The sequence below is a fragment of the Chanodichthys erythropterus genome, chromosome 17 (genome assembly GCF_024489055.1).
Source record: "Chanodichthys erythropterus isolate Z2021 chromosome 17, ASM2448905v1, whole genome shotgun sequence".
In the NCBI taxonomy this organism is placed as follows: domain Eukaryota; kingdom Metazoa; phylum Chordata; class Actinopteri; order Cypriniformes; family Xenocyprididae; genus Chanodichthys; species Chanodichthys erythropterus.
Window position 1 is genome coordinate 30,632,103 of NC_090237.1, and position 20,670 is coordinate 30,652,772.

Consider the following 20,670-nt stretch of genomic DNA (forward strand, 5'->3'; position numbering starts at 1 on the left):
TTAAACTGGACATGTGGATCCACATATGCTGACATTGAGCCTACCTCTACGACATCTAATTTGCACAATGCCATGCAGGAGTGCACCAGGACTAACAGGCCGAAAGGATCAAGATACATTAACAATCAGTGTTACTTTTAAAAGTAATGCATATCAGTATTGCGTTACTCCCTAAAGAAGTAACTAATTGCGTTACTTAGTTACTTTTTTATAAAAAGTAATGTGTTACATTACTTTTGCGATACTTTCTCACCTGGGCTGGGCTTGCTTGTTTGTTTTTAATAACAACAAAAAAAGCTCTATTTTTGGCAAATGTAAAGGCCCTTTCGGACCAAAAGTGAAATGAATAAGCCTCAGGCTGAAGGAAATGCATATTTACGCCTGTGTAGTAGAGGGCGCAGCTCAAACAAACCTTTTAGATGTGCTGATTAAAGAAGAATAAGATACAGGAGAAGGAAGTTCAACACTCTTATTTCGAAATCTAATATAAAGTAATTTTTTGCTTATTAGTATGAATTGGATTGGATCATTGAAGGTCAGCAGCAAAGACACTGGTTAATAAAGTGAGATTAAATACATAGAGTAAATTTGTATAATTTAAAGGTGCAGTGTGTAAATTTTAGTGGCATCTAGCGGTGAGGTTGTGAAATGCAACCAACGGCAGCTCACCCCCTCCCTTTCGAAGCAAAATAGAGAAGCTATGGTGGTCGTCTGGCTGACACAAGACAAAGATGTCATCGTCTGATACAGCAGAGAGTATGTTAACCAGTCAAGCAATGAGGTTTCTTTTTACTTCTAACAAAGAGCGGCCTCTGCTTCTAATAAACCAGATGACTACTACTACTACTTCTCCGTGCGTATTCAATGTAGTGCCGATGCAAGCTGCCTCTAAAAACACAATGATTTAGAAGAAGAACGACTTAGTGATGAAACGCATTCTGTAGAGTGTTTGTCCATTTAGGGCTGCTGTAAAAACATGTCGGCGCAAAATGACGACTTGACATTGAGGGTGGACCCGTGGTGTATGTCCATAGAAAAGGCTTATTCTAAGGTAATAAAAACATAACGGTTCATTATGTAAGGTCTTTATACGCCACTGAAAACATAGTTATGTATATTGTATTGCATTTTTGTCAATACTGTAGATCCTCCCAATTTTTACACATTGCATCTTTATTATATTTAATTATTACAGGTTTGCATATAATTCTGAGATTGAATTTCACTTTTTTAATTTATTTTGAGGAATACTGAATGTTTTCGTGCAAGTGAGATGAATAAATGCATGTTCACATTTAGTCTAGAACTATAGTAACCATCATGTTCACACACAACACCTCTGCACTTACTCCTGATTTCTCTCAACATGGGGACAGGAGAGCCGTCAGTCAATAAATGTGAAAACTTTTAACTTGCGTTACTTATTTGAAAAAGTAACTTAGATATTTTGTTGTAAATTGAAAAAGTAATGCGTTACTTTACTAGTTACTTGAAACAAGTAATCTGATTATGTAATCCAAGTTACTTGTAATGCGTTACTCCAAAACTGTTAACAATGAAACAATGGTCTTTCGGATAACTATGGGACTTTTCAGCTTGTCCCAATCTCTAACTAGCCTCATCAAAGAAGCATGTCCCTCTGCTATCCCTTTATCCTTTATGCTGACTGGCAAGAACAAGACGCATTGTGTTTTCATGCTTAATTGGCTTAATTGGTTTACTGGTTGAAGAGGCTTAAATGAAAGGGGAAGCTGTCTAAGAGAAACTGAGCCAAGTAGTGCCTTTGTCTTTGGCTTCATGTGCCCTCCCCACCTTCACAACGGGGGATTCGACCAATCGGTGCCTCGCAAGCTGTTGGACAAGACCCTCACCAGCAGTCCTGCTGAATTATTAATGCAGCACCACAGAGCAGGAGCGAGAACAAACCTGGGGACGTTTATACTACACTGCAGCAAGGACAACTGGATATTCCTCAATCAAAGCTTATGTATCCTGAGTAATGATTAAAACATGACCGTGTGGAAAGTAAAAGTGGCACTTTTGCTGATTGTTCCCACATTACCCTTGACACAAACACAGTGTTTGCCAATCTTCGGGACAAAAGGGAAAATGTTATTGCACACCAGTGCCCAAGTGTGCATCTAAAGTTTGGTTGGCACTTACAAAAGGTGTGATGCATGACAGTTGCCTCCATTTGTTTTCCGGCTTGCAAAAACCCAACCAACCAAGATGCTGCATTTAATTCAGCACAAGAAAATTGAGTCTCAAATGGAGTCTAAAGTATTCATTCTAACAGAGTAAAGCTAGTATGGCTTTTGACTGGTTAGAATGACCCGACCGTAGAAAAAAATAAATTGAAAACCCTGCACTTCATTTTGATTTGATTTATTTAGAGAATGCACATGGTGCTTCTTTCTGATTTAGAGAGAAATAGACATATTCCTAAGCATTTACTTCCAAATCACACTTATGTACAAAAACATCTGCGCCTACATGTGTAAATTCATATAGATATCTCAAGTAGATTTATTTGCACCACAAATAGGAGGATTTACAACATGTTTGACATGGTCTAACACCTGGAACTCACATGTGAGATGGATCTCTGCAGTAACGGCCAAAAAAAGTTACTTTTCACCTCACTCTCCTTCCCATACGCTCCAACGTTCAACCTCCCAAACTTCTTACATTCCCTCTCTCACGTCCTCTGCTTTTAAACGCACGTCCTTCCTCCGACAGAAACACCGCAAGGGTTCTTTCTGTCTTCCTGCTGCTGTCAGCTGCCAAAACACGCAGGTTGCAGCGATGAGCACTATAAATATGATGTACGGCTTATGCGGTGCCACTGACCTCACAACACGCGCCGAAGGAGTGCGGGGGAGCAGGTGCCATGCAGATTTATGACACTCAGCGAGAACTTTCACCCTCCGCATACTCTCATGCACCAGCGAGCAGAGAGTCCGGCCTGTGATGGCTGAACACATTTACTCCTCCGTGACAAAACAGCATGTGGGAGAAATATGGCGTGAATGTAAAAATGTGCAATTGTTTGGATGCACTTTCATAACTTTGCCTGTGGCAACTGGCACTGCTGTAAGTTCTCCAGCCACCCCCTTGTTTGGAAAGTTTTTAGAGTTTTCAAGTACTCTTGTTGATTTATTTCAATTTCTTTCATATTCAAATAAACTGATGGAGGTTGTAATTTCTGTGGAAATTGCATTTTAAATATAGCATCACTACTGAATGGCCAGTCGGATGCAAAGTTTTTCTAAGGTACATGTCAGCATTTCTGAATATGCTGGTTTGGAACCAGCACACGTTTTTTTCAAATCTGCCAATCAGGTACAAACTCATTTGACAGTCATGAGGGGACCATATGGGCCTCCAGACTCAACACAAAAAGGGGGGCGTTGAACTTTTTTTTTTTTTTTCATCCTGTCTTTTCCCTTCAGGAAAGTGGAAGCCACTTATGACTCAAGCTTAAAAACGAGTTCTTTGGAATTTTGAAGGCTGTTTAATTTTGTGTACAAAATGGCGCCTAGCTAGCTCTTGGCAACGACGAAACCGTTTTGTATTCCTTCACCCATACTAATCCCAGTGGCAATAATAAACAAATTTAAATTCTTTATCCTGTGCCAAACAGACGTGTTGCAGAATAATAAGAACCGCAGCACCACCAGCTTCTTATCTCCAACTAGTCCTCTCCTTTCATTCTCCACAGCACTCCAGTCACTCTTGACAGAATTAGCCTGGTTCAGCATTGAGAGTTTGGCTTGATGGCCCTATTTCCTTGGACATGGGGCGAGTTAAGCTCCGGGATTTGTGATGAAAAGAGATTGGATGGGGTAAAACGAATATAAGAAGTGCCCACATCCTCTCCTCTTATGGAGAAACCCCCTCTGGTTGACTGCGGTGGAGATAATTACATCTCAAGTGGGATCGGACCTAAAGGAAGGACCTGCATTTGCCATGTTTTCCACCCTGGGGAGAAGCAAGCGCTTTGTGGGGAATATGCTTTGAGGATAAGCTCCATTGTAAGAGTGCTTGTGTTCCTTGAGGGGTGGAAAAATTGAACCCTGAACGTGTGGGAGATTTGCATTCACACATCCCGGAGGCAGAAACCACGGCCACTAATAATACAGGGCATTAGGAAGGTAGTCTTACTAATGATTGTGGGGCCTTCAAGGTCAGGTCTTTAGACCAGAGCAGGACCCTGTAATGAGGATTAAATGCAGTCTTTGTCCCAGTTTACACCTGGCATGAAGATGCGTTTTGGTCGATCGGATCACAAGTAGACAGATTCTCTTTTAGACCTGGTGTTTTAATTTGTCTCCCTTTTGTCCACTTTCAACCACTTCTGTTTTGATTTCTTCAAGAGGAGGGTTTGTGGGCAGGTAAATCTATAGGCTCAGATCTTTCAAAGTAATAAACGAAATAAGCTCATGCAATTTACATATGAACGCGACCCAGAGATGACGGAAAAACACAGAGCAGCAGCTTTTGTTTCTGCTCTGAAAGCCGTAAGACTACGCCGAACAAAGTTAGTGCGTGTTAGAAACCAGAGATGGTAAGAGAACATTATGATTGGTATGTTTTTTGTCTTCAAACCAAACTTGGGTCTTCGTTGGAAAAAATGTTTAAACCCCGTCTGGCTAGCATGCTTCCCATAATGTTTACGCATTAGGTCAGTAGGCGGAGAGTAGGTGTTTTTTTGTGGCTGTTCGAACGCATTCAAGCACTTGAGGGTTTACACGACAAAAGCAATCTGGTTGAATGAGTTTTCGACTACCTCTGGAAGTGGTCGAAAGTAGACAAGCTCAAAACGTTTTAGACTCCATTTACATCTGTATTTAGTGTCATCTGATTGATCAAAACATCTTAATACTAAGTGTAAATGAAAATGGAATTTACAGTATAACAAAACGAAAACAGAGCTGTACAATGAATAAAATCATGACATGGTCTAAGCAGGGTCTGTGAATATTAAAGCGCAAAAAGACAGCTTTATAAATATAGCCTATCTGTATGTTTTGTGTGTCTGTCTGTGTGAATGAGTTGCGCTGTTTTGTGTACTACATACTCAAGTATGTGCGAAGCTCTTATTGTTTTTTCAGTGTTTGCCATCTCACTATCTGAGGACATGAACACAAACATATCCAAGGTTGCACTTATATAACGCGTAATGAGCATTTCATCATTTTCAAATTGTTAAATACACTGAAACTCAAAGCTCTTCACTACATCCCATCAAAATTTTTACTTGAAAAAACTGACAGAAATATATGATTGTAAAATAGAATGTACTTCAAAATAATAATAATAATAATAATAATAATAATAATAATAATAATAATAATGCAATTTATTTAAACACTATTTAAGGAATATAATTTTTGTCCATACTTTAATTTAGTAAATCTCTGTTGTACAGCAATTAAACGGATAATTCATTTCATTTCCACTATTTTTGATAATATATTTGTACTAAATAATAAAAGCCAGAATAATTAAGTCAAACCAGAATTTCTGAATTTTAATAAATTATTAATTAAAAGTTGTTCATGTAATGCATAATCATTTATTAAATTTACTTGATTGTTTTTAATTATTGAAATTTGAATAAATAAACATTTTCAGTAATTTATTGGTCATTTTAACTGTTGATAATAATAATTGATTGTTTAATACTGTGTACCATGATACCGTGAAACTGATATTTTCTGAGACAGTTATCATACCATGGAAATCTCATACTGTTACAACCCTAGTGTAAACAGGGCCTTTAGAATGTCACACGCAGGTGCATATGGAACCACCAGACAACAAGTTTTACACAGCACGTTTTACCATGACAGTATGTGCAGTGTTGATGCAACAAGATGCATGAAGACTATGCATCACAAATGGATGAAATACTTTATCATACCACTCAATACATTCATTCATTCTATTTCAACGATTCAATCTTTGATAAGGACAAGAGGTACCGAACACTTTCACGGCATACATCTGAAATGCCACAGATGTCTGGAGAAACATTTGCAGTGTTGACCTTCAATTTTCCTACTTCCCTAGTCCTCTTCCAAAAAGTTGCCTGTCAGTGCCTCCACAAGAGATCTGTTTGCCTTCGCTTTATATAAGGAAACAGTTCAACAAAATAAATAAAATATGATGCATTTTTGATGCTCATTTTCTGGGCCTAAGGGCTTTTGAGACCAAACTACACTGCCATTCTCAGCACAATGATAGTCTACAAAGATTACTGTTCCAAATCCTATTGAGCTGCTTCATTGAATAATACTTACATAGGCAGCTGCCTTCAATGGCAGCATATAACTGTAACGGATAATCATAAGTGACTGATCTAGGCCATTCTATGGGTAAAACAGTTAACTTTCAAGCCTTTTAAACTATTACTGCTACAATCCAGTATTGAAATAATTGTATTTATACTGTGAAGTTTTAAATCTTGTTTTTGTTGTTGTTGTTTTCCACTGAGCTTGTTGGAATGTATTAAGAGATGCTGTTACCAGTAAAGACATTTGAAGCTACCTTAAAAAAATTGTACCAAAGAAGGTACACTATATTGCCAAAAGTTTTGGGACGTCTGCCTTTACATGCACATGAACTTTAACCCTCTGGAGTCTGAGGCTGATTTGGGGCCTGGAGAAGTTTTGACATGCCCTGACATTTGTGCTTTTTTTTTCAATTGTTCATAAACATGTTAATGAAAAAGGTGTCATTACACTGTATTCAGTACAAACTAGGCTACCATAATATGTGAGAAACATGTATGTACATGTTTGTATTTTTGAAGGAATAACGTTTATGTGTGGTTATTGAAAAAACTAAAAAATTAAGTCACTGAAATAAGTCCAAAAACATATATTAAATCTGTGTTTACAAGACTTCTGGGTATTGGAGGTTGTAGGCTAGAGTTTTTGCTTCAAAATTATGTAAAAATTATAATGCCTACTTGTTCATATAACACAATATATTGATTTTGTTTTTGTAAGACACTTTTTGTCAAGAAACAGTATGCGTGGAGGCGTGAATCATCATGAATAATGGCTCATTTACACCTGAGAAAACAAAAGAATTGCTTAAAGAACCTCTAATGGTGCTGCATATTAATGAAGCCTTTCAGTCAGGTAGACTGTGAAAAAAAACTCTGTGATCATGTCTCAGCTCAATTTAAAATATGGTATTCTATTATATTCTTTAAAACATATGTATTTCTGTGATGCAAAGAGTCTGAATATAGGTTTTTAGTTTAAAAGCATTCACATTTGGAGTAATATTGATGGATTCTCATATGTTTATGTCAATGTTCTATACAGAAGAGTTATATTTATTCTATATTCATTGTTATCACTATGAGCGCTGGTGTTTGCCATTCATACTTGCAGCCGGAGGGTGCTCTGTACACCTTTAGTCCACAATTTATTCTAAAGAATAAGAGGACATTTCAGGAATGGTGTTTTCAATTAATTCTTGTAGCCGGAGGGCGCTCTCTGTACACATTTAGTCCACAAACTATTCTAAAGAAGAAGAAGAACCAGGAACTAACGGCATTTCTTCTAGAGGTCGCTTACATACAGGATTTTACATACAGATAAACACTTTTCAAGACAATAAATACATGATTGAGATGATGTATGCCTGTATGACTCATAATTTGCGTCTGAATAGCGCTGGCTCCGTGGGCGTGGCCGCATTAGCGGATAATGAGCTGAATCAGAGATTTCTGACATGTGTCTCTTTTCATACAGATTACATAAACACAGAATTTTTGTTTTCGATATGACTTACATGATTTAAAACCTGACATTTCAACGTGTCTTTAGACCTAAGTTTATTTTTTTGTGATTAGTAGTCACTAAGTTTTTTCTGAGAACTATCAGATTAAACTTTGTTCAGAGGAAGAGGACAGATCATACATCATTTTAGTTTTCTTTATTTTTTACTCTGAGTGTATACAAATAAAAGAAGATATTCTATAGTTTCAATTGATATATTACTTATATCTCTATGACAAAAAATGACGGAGTATTTTAAGTCCGTTTTGCTGCAATGTGAAAAAAACGGCGCATTTTCAGACCTCAGGGAGTTAATGACATCCATAGGGTTTAATATGGAGTTGGCCCACCCTTTTGCAGCTATAACAGCCTCAACTCTTCTGGAAGGGCTTTCCACAAGGTTCAGGAGTGTGTTTATGGGAATTTTTGACCATTCGTCGAGAAGCGCATTTGTGAGGTTAGGCAGTGATGTTGGCGAGAAGGCCTGGCTCGCAGTCTCCGCTCTAATTCATCCCAAAGGTGTTCTATTGGGTTGAGGTCAGGACTCTGTGCAGGCCAGTCAAGTTCCTCCACACCAAACTCGCTCATCCGTGTCTTTATGGACCTTGATTTGTGCACTGGTGTGCAGTCATGTTGGAATCTTGGTATTCTGAAGCAGTAAGAGTTCCTTTCACTGGAACTAAGGGGTCAAGCCCAACCCCTGAAAAACAACCACACACCATAACCCCCCCTCCACCAAACTTTACACTTGGCACAATGTAGTCAGGCAAGTACCGTTGTCCTGGCAACCACCAAACCCAGACTCATCCATCGGATTGCCAGACAGAGAAGTGTGATTCGTCACTCCAGAGAACACGTCCAGTGATGGTGTGCTTTACACCACTGCATCCGACGCTTTGCATTGCACTTGGTGATGTAAGCCTTGGATGCAGCTGCTTGGCAATGGAAACCCATTCCATGAAGCTCTCTACGTACTGTTCTTGAGCTAATCTGAAGGCCACACGAAGTTTGGAGGTCTGTAGCTATTGACTCTGCAGAAAGTTGTTGTCTTCTGCGCACTGTGTGCCTCAGCACGCGCTGACCCCGCTCTGTGATTTTACGTGGCCTACCACTTAATGGCTGAGTAGCTGTTGTTCCCAATTGCTTCCACTTTGTTATGATACCACTAACAGTTGATCATGGAATGTTTAGTAGTTAGGAAATTTCACGTAGGTGGAAACCTATCACGGTACCACGCTTGAATTCACTGAGATCCTGAGAGTGACCCATTCTTTCACAAATGTTTGTAGAAGCAGTCTGCATGCCTAGGTGGTTGATCTAATACACCTGTGGCCATGGAAGTGATTGGAACACCTGAATTCAATTATTTGGAGGGGTGTCCCAATATTGCATTAAATGCATCATAAACTACCATTCAAAAATGTGCTGTTGATAAGATAAAAAAAAAAAAAAAATACATACTTTTACTCAGCAAGGATGGATTAAATTGATCAAAAGTGCTGTTCTTCAAAACTATTCTTCAAAAACAACAACAACAACATTTTCAGTTTCATTACAGTTTCCACAAAAAATATTAAGCAGTGTTTTCAGCATTAATAAGAAATACTTCTTGAGCAGCAAATCAGAATATTATAATGATTTCTGACAAATCATGTGACTGAAAACTGGAGTAATGATGCTGAGAAATTTCAGCTTTGACATCACAGAAATACATTACATTTTAAAATATATTCACATAAAAAACAGTAATATTGCTGAATATTATTGATTAAAACAGCCTTGGTGAGAATAACAAACATTTTAAAAGTCTTACTGACCTTAAACGTTTGAACAGTACATAGTGTATGAAAGAAGGTTCTGACACAAGGCTACAGCTCTCAAAACGTTTGCTGAAAGTATTAGAAGAAACATAAAAAAAAGAGTTTGTTGACAGTACGTAACACTGTAATCCTCTAACACTATAAAACTGTATTATAAATTTAAAACACCAACAAAACATATAATAAAAATGCCTCCAACAATACTCTTTTTCTACCATAGTCAGGCAGGCAATAGGTATCATCTGTATTATATGTCTGTCCTTGTGAGATTCTAAAAGGGAGTGCTCTCTTGAGGCTGTAGTGTCATTCTCTATGCTCTATACCAGCTATTCTCATCTTCCACTGGATCACCCACGTAGTCAGAGCCGCCTTTTCAGTTATCGACTTGTTTCTACAGTGAAGGTCAAAATGTTAGCAAGCTTTTTCCAAACATAACACCACAGACACAGCAAGCGACTTTCAGCTCTGGCCCCCCAGGCCCCTAGAAGGTGAACTCTATTTCCACTTAAGCAAAAAGGGTCAGGGATCTTCTCTCGCTGATTGACTCATCTCATCTGAGTGCATTTAATCTGGAAATTGAGGTTCTGGCTGACTCTACTCCTTTAAGTCACAAGTGTCAGAACATTCATGGCTTATCTCCCGAAAATAACATGGAAAGGGTGTCCAATTTTCAGAGCCTGACTTAAGTACCATTTGTAAAGAATATAAACCGTTTATAAATGGGAAAACCTCGCTCAATACAGATGCACCGACAGACTTAAGGCGAAGGTTATGCAAACCATCAATGGAAATCCAGGCGGAATTAGAAACTCTACAGAAAGACCTGCAGTGATTAGATCAGAAGCAGGTCATATCTGCATAAAAACTTGCCATGTTATGACCTGGCAACCCCGAATTTATCTTGCAATAAAGCAAACATACATACAATAAAGCAAACATGTTATTTAAATAAGATGTTTGAGAGAAGTTCTTCTATGGTAAATATAAAAATAGCAGTACCTGTGTAGCCCAGAGAGTTGTCATCATCGTGTTCTGCAGTGGGGGCCTCTGTGACCCTATTGCTAGTCCCCTCCTGAGTCCCCGTGTCTGTTGGAAGTAACACAGACTCTGAGTCTTCGAGCAAAGAGTATTGGGTCAACGGCAACATGGTAGCGCCCCAGTATCCCTGATACCAACAGATAAGCAGTACTAGGCTCTGCAGACAGTGACTTTTTAAAAGTCTCTGTCTGCAATTGCAACCTCCAAACTGCATTATCATATCAAGAAATCACTGCAAACGTCCCCAAAACACCATATATAGAAGCTCCAAGGTGTTAATCAGTTGTTAGCCATTAATCCATTGGAGAATCCCAAGAGTCCAAGTCCTAAATATGGTGTTTTCCTTCTCTTTGCAGGCGTAAAGAGGTGCAGTTAGCCCTGAACGTCTATGTGTATGTCTGAGGAGTGACAATGTGTTGTAGCAGACGGTCCTATAGAAGCACATGGGCCAAACTAGGATGAACCAATTGCAAATACACTCACAAAGTCACTGACACACACCCTATTTAGCTCTTTATACAGTCATTGACTAAACTAATTCCCCAATCAACGCATGTCGCTTTTCTGGAAGATGGACTGACAGCCCTCCTCTATGCTGGGTTTAGAAAGGGAGGACCGGGCAGGGGGTGTGGCAGATGCCCCCCATCATGGCGAAGTGTGGGATAAATCAGACTGGGGCCATGCCCACTTCTATTGTTGGGCACTGACAGGGGGTTAATTTGGGATGAGGGGAGGTGAAGAGGCCTGTTTAATATAAAGGGGGTCAAAATGGGCCAGATGACTGGGAAGCATCCTGTCAGGATCGTCATGGACCGTGAATGAAGATTGGCATCATTTACGGAGATAAAAAAAAATCAGACAGGCAAAACAAAAGGAAGTCATTGGAGAGCACTTAGGGCTCTGCAAAGTGTGACCACTGTCTGTCCTTTCCTTCACCCTGTCGCTAGAGCTCTCAGTGCAACATTTTAAAGTCATAATTGAGTGCTTTAATGAATTTCAGGAGAGGTTAAATGTCTATTTTATGACTTGGGCACACTAGCTAGCACTTCTGTTGATGTATTTACTGAAATGACACTTTTAGCCTGCTAAATGCTGAGATGGCAGTTTCTCAACAAACACCTCATCGTACCTAGTGCGTTCGCAGAATCTCAAGGTTGTGACCGTCAGGAGACTGTTGGCTATCTTAGCTTGTGTTGGAATCATTCAAGCAGTCAAAATACAACATTTTTTGAACTTTTAACAATGCTAAAGTACAGATTCTGTGCTCATAAGATCAAGTTCGCAAACACTTAACATCAAGCATGCAAACACATATGAGTCTGTCTGTTTGTGTATAGACACCATATTGACATTATCATTGTAAAACCCCTATTGTCCCTTTTTTTGAAGCATATACAAGCATATTTTTGAACATGTACACACACAGTTTACAGTTTTAAACAACCAAAGGTACAGTACATCCTTGACAAGCAGTCACCGTGATTTTGCAAAGTAAGACATGTTCCTGGATCAACATATTTTGTTGATCCTGGAACAACATTCCAGTCTGAAAATTTAGTCTTATACCTATTCCTACCCCTAAACCTAATCCTACCTATAACTCATCCTTTAAAATCAGAGGGGAAAGATAGGTGAATAACATTGATGTAGAAGCACCTAACCCTGGTTTCAAGCCTAAACTTGACATAAACCGTAAACTTGTCCCTCAAATCTGATTGGTTGATTGGAATGTTGTTCCAGGATCAAAAAAATGACAATCATGACTAACCCTACACAGAATTAATGCAACCAACAGAATTCTGAAAAATTTGACCATCCTTCACAAAATTCAACACACAGATTTCTATGCATATAGATCAAATTTAAATCTATTTTAGATAAATTGCTAATACTTTCAGGTACCATTGTGTTCTCACTTCCATTTTACAGACATTTACAGATATTTTAAACAATGTTTTCACCTATTGCTCACATTTCCTCCAACAACTGATAGAAAATATGAGAAAAAGCTTATGAGATTCTATATGGGCCACTATATAATCAAACCAATTCTCAGCTCAAAAGACATGCTTCACAAAGGCTGACCTAAAAAAAAAAAAAAAAAAGACAGAAAGCTCAAAACTATTTGTAAAAAGCACAGATATTGTATATTCTCACAAAGAATCTGTGACAGCTGACAGTAGAATATGTTTTATTGTGGGCTTAGAGAAGGGATACTTCACGACTCATTAACAGGTGGTGTGCCCAGATGCCCTGGAGGACACACAAGCAAAAACCTGGTGCTCCCTCAGATTCAAATGGCCCTGATCCACACAATCCAATCCAAAATGCCCTGCCTCCCCTGATGACTAATTAAACCGAACCTTATGCGGCTAGCTGACATGTCTACATGGGCCTATTAGGAGGATGTTCCCCATGCACCCCAAAGCCCCGGCTGTCCCCTCATTTTCAGACACACAGCTTGCTTTCTCGATTTCTGGCTTTATTGATTTAAGGAGAAGGTGATGTACTAGCTCAATAACAGTGGACCCAGACAACCCATATAAACACAACAACAACAATTGGATTCGTTCATCTTAAAGGCTTTAAAAATCAAGGCCATTTGTTGGGTTAGCCATCAGTCGGTTAATTATTTTTAAAGGCAATAGAGGGCAAAGGAAGTACAAAGAAAAATGAGTTACTGTGTTAATCAGTGCACTTTAACACCTCTATTTGATACCAGTTTCTCATTTTTGGTTCCCCTTAAAGGCCCTGACTTATGTAAGGGGTTTAATTAAGTCACACGATCGAACTAGCCTGGACACAAATGAATATATGCAGAAAGAAAGAAATATGTGAATGGTGCACCCAGACTGCAAATTACCAAAGATCATGTTGAAAGATTGTGTGAATCGTGTGGTCTGCAGAAAAGAGGAAGAGAGCACACTTTCTCTTTGAAGCCGCACACACAGAGAACGTATGATTGCAAGATCCAGAATGTGTCCACTCTTCTGAAAATATCAACATTAGATCAAGCTGGAAACCCATTTAAATGATCTGTTAAAACCTTGAATTAATAGCATTGCTTGATACCTGCAACAATAATCATATTAAGCAGCTCGGGCCATCAACAATTTAGTCTCAGCCTCAGACGTCATGCCCACGGACCGTTGGCTAAATTTCTGGTGCATAAGGCACACAAAATGGGAAACAGTTTGGGAGTTTCAAAGTCATCACCTGATGGGATGAATTCTACAGGATTTCTGGGAAATGTGTGTGTCACGTTTTTTGATGGTCCACCTGGAAACACAGCCATCCGTGTTTACAACTGTGACAAACAGTTCAGGATTAACTAAACGTGGAATTTTAAAAAAAGTGGGTGAAGTTTGCACGCCATTGTTGCAGTAAACTTGTACAACGTTTCTGTCTGTTATCATAGGTAAACATTTCCACACCCCTAAGACATGACGTGAAACAAAACGAACTGGGATAGGTTGCTTTACCTGTCAGCCAGACAGCCTCTTGGCGGTCCTCGGCCAATGAAAGCTGCCATGGAGTCCAGACCTTTTGGCGTCAGCCTGAAGGTCTGGCTATGCTAGACTAGCAACAACCCAATAATGCCCATCTAAAACCAGTTAAGAACAACAATCCTACAGTTTAAAAGGTGCAAACTGCTCTAATCTGATTTTTCTCTCTTTCCAGCTGGGCATTAAAGGTGCCGTAGAACGTCTTTTTAAAAGATGTAATATAAATCTATGGTGTCCCCTGAATGTGTCTGTGAAGTTTCAGCTCAAAATACCCCATAGATTTTTTTTTTTTTAATTCATTTTTTTAATTGTCTATTTTGGGGCATCATTAAATATGAGCCGATTTATGCTGTGCGGCCCCTTTAAATCTTGTGCTCCCCGCCCCCAAGCTCACGCTTGCCTTATACAGCATAAACACAAAGTTCACACAGCTAATATAACCCTCAAAATGGATAATTACAAAGTGTTTGACATGCAGCATGTCTAATCGCATAAGTATGGTATTTATTTGGATGTTTACATTTGATTATGAATGAGTTTGATAGTATGCTCGGTGGCTAAAGCTAACATTAAACACTGTTGGAGAGATTTATAAAGAATGAAGTTGTGTTTATGAATTATACAGACTGCAAGTGTTTAAAAATTAAAATAATGACAGTCTTGTCTCCGTGAATCTCTCCTGAATATAGTAATAAACGATGGTAACTTTAACCACATTTAACAGTACATTAGCAACATGCTAACGAAACATTTAGAAAGACAATTTACAAATATCACTAAAAATATCATGATATCATGGATCATGTCAGTTATTATTGCTCCATCTGCCATTTTACGCTGTTGTTCTTGCTTGCTTACCTAGTCTGATGATTCAGCTGTGCACAGATCCAGACGTTAATACTGGCTGCCCTTGTCTAATGCTTGAACATGAGCTGGTATATGCAAATATTGGGGGCGTACATATTAATGATCCCGACTGTTATGTAACAGGCGGTGTTATGTTGAGATTCGCCTGTTCTTCGGATGTCTTTTAAACAAATTAGATTTATATAAGGAGGAAGAAACAATGGAGTTTGAGACTCACTGTATGTCATTTCCATGTACTGAACTCTTGTTATTTAACTATGCTGAGATAAATTCAATTTTTAATTCTAGGGCACCTTTAAGAAAGAGCAAAAAGGAGGCCACAATGTTTTAAACGGTTTCCCCTGAATTGCTCATCATCACCAAACAATTCTCATAAGAAGCTAAAAAAAATTGAATGTAAAAAAAAAGTTGTACTTTTTGAATTTCTGAAATTTTGAGTTCCAAATGTCTTTTTGATCAGAAAACGAATTTAATAATTTGTAGATTTATAGCTAATTTCACCAAAAAAAAAAAAGAATCTGCCATTTGATTTGATTTTTTTTTACAAATAAATAAACATATAAATAAAAAAATATATATATATATTTTTAAATCTATAAAATATCTCAAAAACAATTAAATTGTATTAAATGTCACAGGTGAAGAATTCACATGTACAAAAACATATATATATATTTTGTAAATGTCTACATTTTAAATGTACAAAACCGCAACACATTCTCACTCTCAATTCGTCATATATTGATGCTTGGTCAGGACCCCTCGGCATCACTTTTTTACGCAAAGGACGCTCCATTGCTTTCAGTTGTTTGCCTTATGCATCAGATCATGACATTTAATTCTTTGCATTTGAAAAGAGGAAATGATTTTATAAATATTTATATTTTCATAGATATAGCAAATAAAATACAGTCATGGATATATTGAAAAAACTGACCAAAAAACAGTATACAATTATTACAAACAACTCAGGATGCATTCCAAGTCTTCTGAAGCAATATGATATCTTTATATGAAGAAAAGAGTAGAACTTGAGGTTTTAATAGCTGAAAATGATCCCGCTCCATGAATGCATGCAATCATATCAAAGCCACTTGAAGGCAAGCCTGCAAGGTTAGCAAAAAAAGGGAAAGAGACCAGAGGCCATTTTTTTAATGGACGTCAATGGAGGAGACGCTTCACTATGCTGAATGTTTTCTCTTTAACATTAATTTTGGATTGATCTATTTTTTATTTTACACCGTAACACTGTATCCTGTGTGTTATATTATATAATACACAAATGGGTTGGTTTAGGTGTGGGGTTGGGTTACATGCTCAAACATGTCTCAATAGTGTAAATAAAAAAATAAATAAATGTAAGTAAAACAATGCTGGCTGATTAAATTGAAAACCACATCCCAACATATATGTCATAATGGCAAAATTATACACCATTTATATACAGCAGGGGTGTCCCAACTTAGTCCTGGAGGACCACTGTCCTGCAGAGTTTAGCTCCAACTTAAACACACCAGTCTAGAGGTTTCTAGTATGCCTAGTAGACCTTGATTAGCTGGTTCAGGTGTGTTTAGTTGGGGTTGGAGCTAAACACTGCTGGATAGTGGCCCTCCAGGAGCAGGTTTGGAAACCTCTGATATACAGTAATTTCATCATGACGATGAAATTGCAATGCCCATCGCATCTGTGTATGATGCCAGGTTTCCCATTGAAAGCAATGGAGTACCCTGCACAAAAATTCCACTAAAGGGGTACCCTGTGCATTTAAAAGTGATGCCGAGGGGTCCTGACCAAGTGTCAATATGTAATGAGTTGGGATTGAGAAGGTGTTGCAAAATTATGTACAAAAATGTTTATATCTACATTTAAATTGGGCAAGAATTATAAACAAATATCATGACATTTGTTCAAATACTCAAATAACACATGTATTACTTAGAGTTAGGAGTTCGTTCAAATCCTTACTTCTAAGTAAAAGCAACAATTATAGTGATGATAGCCTTGGAAAAGCCCTGCTAATACCAGATTCAGTTTTGAGAGAGCAGACCATCAGTGGATATCATCAAGGCTCCAGCCGGACCACACCAGGGTCCGTGGTTCTCTGTGGGTCTGATTAACTCCCATATTATTGAAAATTACCAAGGGAGGGATTATGCAGATGAGGGTACTGCGGTCCACACGGTGGGCAGGAAACCAAGCATCATAATGAGAGACTACAGAAGAGGTTTTCCTTCTGTAAGGGACGTATAGACAGGGAATGGGGGAGAGGTGGTTAGGGGAAATTAAAGGGTGGTTTCAGAGAGCTTAGGAGAAGCAGACTGTCTGGCATCTAGATATTAAATAAAGTTGTGGCTGTAGACATATCTATAGTGCTCCTGAGGTTGTTAGTATTGGCCCACATTTTATTTCTTTTAGCTTATTAAATTTAATGTAATTCTTAGATACGTTTCAGTTAAGTTTCAACAATGAAAGTCTCAAACATATCTTAAGATGCCTTAAGAGAAATAGAAACAAATGAAACAATTGGCATACAATAACAGTATACAGAAAAGTATACAGTATAATGAAAATCAGTATACTAATATATATATATATCTTTCAATTTCAAACTTTGCTATAATGGCAAACCTACGGAAGAGGATTAGGGCCAAGCAATAATAATAAAAAAAAAATTAAAAAAAATCTTGAGATTAAAGTTGTTAACTTTCGAGAAAAAACTCATTAAATTTCAAGAATAAAGTCAAGATAAAATGTTGAGAATAAACTCATTAAATGACGAGAAAAAAATTGTTAAATTTCGAGAAAAAAGTTGAGATAAAATGTTGAGAATAAACTTGTTAAATTACGAGAAAAAAGCCGAGATAAAATGTTGAGAATAAAGTCATTAAATTATGAGAAAAAAGTTGTTAAATTACGAGAACAAATTAGTTAAATTATGAGAAAAATGTCGATAAATTTCGAGAAAAAAGTCGAGATAAAATGTTGAGAATAAACTCATTAAATTATGAGAAAAAAGTAATTAAATTACAAGAACAAATTTGTTAAATTACGAATTTGTTCTCATAATTTAACGACTTTTTTCTTGAAATTTAATGAGTTTTTTCTCGTAATTTAATGAGTTTATTCTCAACATTTTATTTCGACTTTTTTCTTGAAATTTAACAACTTTAATCTCGAGATGGTTTTATTTTTTTATTATTGCTTGGCCCTAATCCTCTTCCGTACAAATCAATCACAGTTTGAGATTAACAAGTGAAACTTTCTCGGAGGGAGGAAAAAACAAGAAACAGGGATGTTAAGCAAGAAGTTTCAATTTGTTCTCTCATTGCTTAATCTCATTAATCTCAAACAATTGACATATTAAAAATCTAATTTGTGATTAGGAAATTAAACAAGCAAATCTATGCATATATTCTTGCAAACAACAATCTCAATCAGTAGTAAAATAAAATTGTTTCGGCAAGTATTTAATTATTTCACCCAGAGAAAAATGTTGGATTATGCAACAGACATTATACAACTATAGCCGATATGCCGATGGCTTTAAATTGATCAAATATCAACCAATAAACATCGACAGCTGATACACCAGTGCATCTCCAATAAAAAGTAATTACAATGTAAATCAAATGCAATGCACACTTGAAGTCATCTTGTGGTTGAGTGACGTAAATGCCAAGCATATTATTCAAGTGCTCAATGACAGTCAATGGCATAAGTCAGTGACATTCACTCACCATTATGTTTGATGGAAAGCTAAAATTGTTTAACTGGTAGAAAAAGCAATGGCTCTCCATGAATAAAGTAAGACAGACTGGCTTTGAAGAGCCTTCCAACCTCATTTGCTTTGAGTGATGTGTTTAGATGTAGTGATTACACATCCACTTGTTCACATACTCAACTAAGAATGAGAACACCAAACAAATAAGTCCAATCATCTACTGACAAGTTGCCCTCAAAAACACATCCAACAACTAGTGTCCAATAAAAACAGCCAGGAATTCTACAAGGAGAAGTCTGATTAGCACCAGTGCGAATGCTTGTGGCTCACAGAGTCACTGCGGTCATAGCCTGTTCAAGTGCTCTAGAAATAATCCTATCAATCTACGTCAAAATCACGGCAGGCCTGTGAAAGCCAGAACAGCTGGCGAGGTCTCACGCAGCTAAACAGAGCACATGATGGGCATCGCTCAGGCCACGGAGGTTAAAGCATTCGGTACAATAAGCTCTTCTGTGGCGAGTAAATGAAAGCCACTTCAGGGCCTGAAGACCGTGGTGAAAGGGCACAGCTGTTGAATGCAGTATCATAAAAGCCAAGAGTTACAACCATGATTAATGATGAAGCTCTCCACAAGGACAAGCCACCTTCAATCTGACAGCCACGCTTTGTGAGGTTTCACTCTGAGCTCTTCTTCAATTTTATAAGAACATTTTTGGATCTCTGAAGGCAATTGTGTACTTAGAAGCCATTTTGGTGCAGTGCTCCAACACATTGAGCCTTGGTGCTCAAGTTGGTGGCTGAAGTTCATATCACGCTTTTGACACTAATCAATGACATTCTTTCATTGTTCTTTGAATAAAAGGTGACAAAAAGGGGAAAAAAAAAAAGTAGGCTTTACTTGACTTCTTTCAAAAACATTTGACGGAATCTTACCGACCCCAAACTTTTGAACACTGGTGTAAAATAATTATTTCCACCTAATAGTTTTTTTTTTTTTTTTTAATCTGCACTGTATAAAACCCTTGTACAGAGAAATAAATTCTGAAAACTCAGTCTGAGATCCGCAGTACATTCCTTCAAGGTCATGGGTCTTCAAAAGCAATGTTGTTAGAAAAGGCCTTTCAACAGTACGAGCTCTCCACCAGCCTCAAAGCTACTGTCGTCATTAGCAAAGTGCCAACATGACAATAGAAGGGGAATTCTTTTAGATTTATTAAGAGTGTGACAGAACCTCGGCTAATTCACCAGAGCTCCAGTCTTTGAAGCTGTGTTCTTCCACCCTCTGTTCATGTCTGAATCGCATAAATCTTCAACCACCGCAACACTTTGTTGTGGGCAAGAGTCGAAGATTCATTCTGAAAGAATCTCTGCTTGATGATGATACACTCTTTGACTTATTTGCATGTGTGAGAGAGAAAGAGGGAGAAAGTGAAAGACGGCTTATACTGTAAATATTCTATAGCCTCGCATTCCGAAATGATTAATTAAATGTTGTATAATCTAATATTAGCATTTATTGTGTGACCTGATCTGCACTTCAGATTCTAACCAGAATACTCTTTGTAATACTCATTTCAACATATTACAATTTAGGACACACTAATTCTAATTTCAAGTACTATTTAGATGGATAGTATGCGAATAGGGATGCAGCAAGTGTTTCACATCCCAGCAGAGTTTAATTCCACCGCTGACACACATACTTGTAGTTTCAAATAAGCCTGAGGAATGTTGTTTAGCTTGAAGAGGTGTTTTTAATTAGAGTTGAAACTCTGCAAAGCTTTGGCCCTCCAGAAACTGAGGTTGTGTCCAAAATCACCCCCATACCCTTAAATAGGGTACATAATACACCGCAATAACAAGTATAGAACTGATGTACACTCAAAGGTTTGAAAATACCCATAATGCTCTGTGAGGCT

General features: G+C 37.8%; 1 protein-coding gene across 1 annotated transcript in view; it reads right to left on the minus strand.

The window, feature by feature from the left end:
• robo1 (roundabout, axon guidance receptor, homolog 1 (Drosophila)) overlaps positions 1-20,670 on the minus strand; it is a 251,938-nt gene that overhangs the window by 208,878 nt on the left and 22,390 nt on the right. The window contains exon 2 of the mRNA XM_067366369.1: positions 10,619-10,705. The gene's annotated coding sequence lies outside the window, so the exon portion shown is untranslated. The remainder of the gene's footprint in view (positions 1-10,618; positions 10,706-20,670) is intronic.